The sequence below is a fragment of the Patagioenas fasciata genome, chromosome Z (assembly GCF_037038585.1).
Source record: "Patagioenas fasciata isolate bPatFas1 chromosome Z, bPatFas1.hap1, whole genome shotgun sequence".
In the NCBI taxonomy this organism is placed as follows: Eukaryota; Metazoa; Chordata; class Aves; order Columbiformes; family Columbidae; genus Patagioenas; species Patagioenas fasciata.
The window spans coordinates 72,258,978-72,264,977 of NC_092560.1; the positions used below are offsets into that span (position 1 = coordinate 72,258,978).

General features: G+C 41.7%; 1 long non-coding RNA gene across 2 annotated transcripts in view; it reads right to left on the reverse strand.

The window, feature by feature from the left end:
* The window catches only part of LOC139826515 (uncharacterized), a 51,820-nt gene extending 47,557 nt beyond the window's left edge, over positions 1-4,263 (reverse strand). The window contains exon 1 of one of the 2 annotated variants that reach the window (XR_011736624.1): positions 3,785-4,263. This is a non-coding gene — a long non-coding RNA (uncharacterized lncRNA). The remainder of the gene's footprint in view (positions 1-3,784) is intronic. The other variant, XR_011736623.1, reaches the window with a different exon arrangement.
* Between the last annotated feature and the right edge of the window lie 1,737 nt (positions 4,264-6,000).

The window sequence follows — 6,000 nt, forward strand, 5'->3', positions numbered from 1 at the left end:
TTTTTCAAAAATGATATGGGCTACTGCTTTACCAGGGGAAAAAGCACTACATGTATGTAAACATCTTACAGCTTGTTTTGCTGTAATGGGTGTCCCAGAAAAGATTAAGACAGACAATGGCCCTGCCTATGTTAGCCAGAAAGTTAGAACTTTTCTAATGAAATGGGGAGTGAAACACGTTACAGGTATACCTCATTCCCCAACAGGCCAAGGAATCATCGAGAGAGCACATCAAATGATTAAAGGGTATTTGAGCAAACAGAAGCAGGAAGAGTTAGATTGTCAACAGCGTTTAGCAAAGGTGTTGTTTACCTTGAATTATTTATGTCTAACTGGAGATCATGAGGAGCCTCCTGTGATCATTCATCATTATCAGATCAGACTAGGAAGGAAAAACACTTTACCGGAATTCATGGTGAGATATCGTGATCCCACCACTGGATTGTGGAAGGGACCAGTACCTGTTATTTTTAATGGTAGAGGGTATATGTGTCTCTCCACAGATCAAGGTCCATTGTGGGTTCCAAGCCGAGCAGTAAAGCCGGAGTTGAAACAAACTCGACCAAGTCAACTCCCTGCAGCAGAACCCTCGGAGGTCACAGAGTGAGGTGTAACCTTTGCATTGATTTAGCCGTGACATGTATGCGTACTATAGTTATATAAGTAGATCTTTAAACACCACTAGCTCTTGAGTAAGTTTATCAACACCCAGCACATCGTTTGTTATAAGTTGAGTATCTTTAAACCAAAGTTCTTGGAATTTGTTTAATCAATCCATTGCGATATTTAAATGGCAATGGAATACCTCAGGTTTATTGCAAAGTGCACTGTTTATGTTGATTGTTATTGTTATTTATATGTTATGTATAAGTTGTTTTTTATCACATATCAAAGAAGGATTAGAACACACAGCTAATCAATCCTGGCTTGTCCAAAAAGAAAAAAAAAAAAAAAGGAGGAATTGTGGAGAGTTACTGGCTGTGTGCTGTGAACAAGCCAGGGCTTGATGCGGCTGTGCTACACGGAAGGATTTCCCTGAGACACCAGAGACAAAAGGACAGTAAACAGGAGCCGCTCTGCTCTCGACCCGGGCTGCAGGAGGGGCGTTGCCGCTGCGCATGAACAGTCTGTGAACAGTGCCCTGCAGCCAATCACCATAGTGGGGGGGCATGAGTGACTGTGAGTGTAACCAATTGTAGCCTGCGCTTGCCGCATGGCCTTTTGGTATAGAGTATATAAGGCTTGGAAAAACGTGGTCTCGGGGACATTGATATTCAGTGTTGTTTAAGAGTTCATTAAAGAGTACGGATGGTAAATTCACATTGAATTAGACTCCTTACTCTCGCCCGGCCCGCCCGTTCGATCAAAGAGCTTATGCCGGCGTCTGGATTCGTCGAATTTGCTACCGCCACATGTGCTGGCTGAAAAAATACTTTGTTTGCTTTAAACCTGGTAGCTTGCTCCTGTGCTATGCAAAAAAACAATGAATAATTGTTCCCCAAGCACTTTTTCAAACCATTCATGGCATTTGTTTTCGGACCTGGGCCGTATCTTTCCCTTACTATTCCCTCCTTTCCACCCAGGAGTCTGAACATATTTAGTTTTCCCTCATACGGAAGCTGTCCCATGTCTTTGATCACACACTCTGGTGTTTTCAGACTCTACATCTTGAGGCATGAACACCCATTTAAATAAAAGGACATCTTCCACGAGGGGCTCCTCTTCTCTCCCGCAGCAGGTGAATAACGTCAAGTCACAACAAACTGCTAATAGGTTCCACCTTGGCTCTGACCAAGCTCTGGTGGGTTTTGATTTCCTCCCATCTACATGCTGGACCAAATGAACAGTGTTTCTTGTGTGTGGTTAGTGTTTAAGGCCTCATTGTGTACATGGCCTTGAAAGATATATTTTTATAGGTAAGCACCTCATAAAATATTTTTCTGAAGACATTTATCAAGAGAGACTTTGAAAAACTGTAAGGAGAGCGGAGGGAGAATGCAGGGGAAGCACAGCATGTGCTTTTCAGCTGCCACAAAGCCCTGCAGCAGCAGCCCTCATGTGAGAGGCGACACTTTGCACATTACAACAGGGAATCAAAAGATTTATACTCAACACTCTATACATATGACTCTCTATGGCGTAATTTTGAAAGGGTGATTATTGGTTTGACATGAGGGAATATTTTACATTAAATGCTGAAAGTTCTCTATGTACATAGCAATAATCACCTGATGCTGCTTTTTCTTACTGCATAGCTTTTAATAATAAATAATCATAATAATGATAGTTAGGTTCTCCAAAATGATCCCATTTGTTTTCCAAGAAGTCCCAGGGGCTGGTATTTATCACTTGACATGAATGCTCCCTGCTCCTCTCCCTCTGCTTACACATGCATATAAAAGAAGTGCAGACATATGGGAAGTGTCTCACTTAATTTGATGGCAGCTCTGTTTATGATTATCTCCCTGAGCTGTGGTAATTATGCTTCAGTTGTTGAGCAATTATTAAACCAAAAACTGTAGGTCTCCTGTTAGGCTTCTCCCTGGGATTTCTCATTTTCTACTCCCAAAGGTCCAATGTGTACAAAAGCAATGCACTTTCTGTGGAAAAGATGACAGGCAATACTTCTTAAGTCAGTTTTAAAATGTATTATTTATACTTGTGTTTACAAGGCAGGTTGGGCTAATTAGGGTCTTTGAGCATATGCAAAGCGAGAGGAAGGAGAGAAAGATGACCAGAAAAAACAAGGAAATAGTACAGTCCAAAGTCTGTTTTTGGGAGGTATTACAACACAGTGCCTGCAAAGCATAGCCTTTGTTTATGTTTCTTTTCTGCAGATAAATTGCATCATTTTGCTAATCTGAGGTACACACAGGAGAAAAGTTTCTTTTCTCGCTCTCCTCTTCCCATACAATTAACCTTATGGATGGACAAACTGATTTGGGATAAAAAAAAGACTGGGTTCAACTAGAGATATTTTGTGCATTAATGGTTTCAGTAGTTATTTTTTCCAAAGCTTTTGCACTTCCTGCCTTTTTCCTTTTCTCTTTTGTCTTACTATTTAAAAGAAAAGAGGTCAGCAGTGCTGAAATACCACCTGAAAGATGAAATTGCAGAAGTACATGTGAGCAAGAATCAAAGTTTACCAGAAACTGACAATGCTAGATGAAAACCCGTCCAGTTTCCTGCAGCTGCTTCTGTAAAAGACCTGGCTGGTAAAGCCCAGACTTACAGAAGAAATGACATGTGTCCCAGATTCAATTAGATTTTCATTGAGCGAAGTTGTGGTCATACAAGGCACTTGCTGCTCTAGCTGCCATGCCTTCCCCTCCACCATGAAGCCTGCAGTAATCTGCTGTTTCATGAGCCCAACAAGCAGAGAGCTTTTGACTTGCTTTCTCCCCATACCATGTTCTTCTTACTCCAGTTCTTATAGGTTTTTGGCGTTGCTTTGACCCAGCTCATTGGACAAGATCAGCCTCACCTGATAGCAGCTGTCAAAGCATTTTTATTCTTCCTGCTTTCATTAGCAAAAATAAACTAGATGTAAATTACCATCTCCTTTTGTTGAAAACCCAGAGACAGCTTTTCTGGAAGCTCACTGGGACAAGCATGAACTGCAAGGTACTTACGATATGTTACTAACGATTTTTTCAGGTCAGCAACCAATATTAGGAAAAGAAATAACGATAGCAGCAAATCTGAAGTGTCATTTACTATATACCAGATAAAAATACAATTAAATACAAGCTCCTCTTTCTCACCTTCATTTCCTTCTATTTACCTTTTTTCTTTGTATGTTTTTCCACATACGTATTTCCTTTCTTCTTTTCTTATCTTTCCTCTTGCACTTCTATTTTTTCATGCCTTTTGCAGTTTTCTCTATACCTGTGCCTTTCTTGTGAAGTTGCTCTGCTCTGCTCTTTTACAATACCTTCAATCTTTTGTCCTCCATTTGAGAGTTCCCACAACTAACGTAGTCTTCTTGTTCACATGCTTCCTGGCAGGCATGTCGCGTGCCTCCAAGGATGAGAAGTATTCTGGTACAGCTATTCTTAATTTTGCTTTGCCAAATCAGCTGGGTGGTGTTGGCACCGATTTAGGACTTGGTTGCTGGATGTTTCTTCTGCCTGCCAGATTTGAGGAGGGAGTTAATGAGCCAAGCAGTAGGGACAAGTCTAGTTCAGGCCATAGTAGTCCCGTGGTCCTCCAGGTTTTGTTAATTATCCTGTGATCCCACAGGTGAAACTGACCCTGAGGCCAGAGGCCAGCAGCATTCTTTGCACAAACCGTTATGCACTTGACTGGCCAGCTAACAAGTGAGTTATGAGCAGTGCTGGCCACAGCAAATGCTTTTCAGGGCAAGCTGCTGAACACAGCAGTCTCAGCAGATTGTTTTGGATACATGGTGACATAGTTGAGTTCAGATGATCCAGGAGTCAGTGCTGTATGAGCCTTTTTACACAAGGCTGTAACCCGACAGCACATGCTTGGAAGCAAATTTGAAGCAAAGCACTGGGCCTTGCGGTGTTCCCCTGTTGACTAATTTATGTAGAAGCTTGCAGGTAACAGAGAAACAGTTTCTTTTTTCCAGCTGGATTGGAGGTAACCATGCTCAGAAATGGCAATGAATCTCTCCAGCTGTGTGCAGCATCTTTCCAGACTTCTGAGTTGGTTCATTATATTGTTCCCTGAAAGTACAATGCAGCTGTAACAGAAACCTTCCACTGACACCAAAGCACCTTGAATCTCAGACAGCTTCACTTTGTCCTCAATATCACACTAATAAGTAAGTTCCTAAACCCATTGCCTCACTCCCATTATGCTGACTCTCCAACACTTATGAAAATTTACTGTGCAATGCAAACAAGCATAAACTTTACAAACAAGTGTTCTTTTTGCCTTAAATTCACAGAAGTTATGAAGCAGAACCTTCCATGAATGCAGGTGCCTCTGAATATAAAGTGTCATTTGCATTTCTCTTAACTAAATTAGTGCTGTTGCTTTTGATGCCATCACCAGTAGCACAGACGTGGTCTTCCAAGACTCTTTTTCAAGAAGAGGATCTTAATAGAAGAGACGTTTCAGCTGCCAATTTATAGGTGATGGTACTTTGTTTCCGCTCCCATGTCATAACTAGGTTAAGGCCAGGTGAGAAATAAGTCACCTTAGGAAGGATGGTACTTTCCCCTCTGCAGTTGGACCACTTTCAGTTACTCTATCATTACAACAGTCTTTGCAATGATCATGAAAACAACTGTTTGCGATGAAAAACTTCCTGGTTTGGCCTGTCTGACAGAAGTGAAGAATGTGCCCTTGGTGAGGACTTACCTAACAGCCCTGAGGTTTGCAGGATGCATCCACTGGACTCAAAACTCACAGGTCTGTTGATGTGATTCTCTAGGAAGGGATGAATGCTGCTGTGACTTGCATTCCCAGCAGCCATATTGATTTTAGTTGCACTAAGACACACCCAAACAAAGAATTGACACTGGGCTAAAATGAAAGCATCATATTTAAGAGGACTTTCACATTGAAATTCATGTGAAGGCATTTTCTGAGTTGACCCAAGAGCATCAACTCAACGTCCCATGCTCCTGCCCCGGCAGAAGACACTGTCTGCAGGCAGAAATCTGCATTCCTGATGCTGGAGTCCCTGTGACTGAAGTTGCCAAGAGCAAGTGGGAAGGACTGAACTCAGGTCCTGGCTAGTAAACAAAAAGGGTAGGGAACTCCCAGTGTTTTGTCCTGTTTTGTGAATTGGCATGTGTACTCTGATTAATAAACCGTTTCAGATAATCTTTTAAGGTGAAAGTTTTTGCTTCTGCTGGAGAAAGACCTCACGAACCTCATGTGAGGCTGGAATCTACCACACAACAACTACTTTGTTTTAACCAGATTATGCTGCAGGAGGAAGATTATACTTGGATGCATTTGATTTTTTTTTTCCCCTATTGCTTAACAGGGTGTAATACTGTAGTCACATTTACATTATGTGTG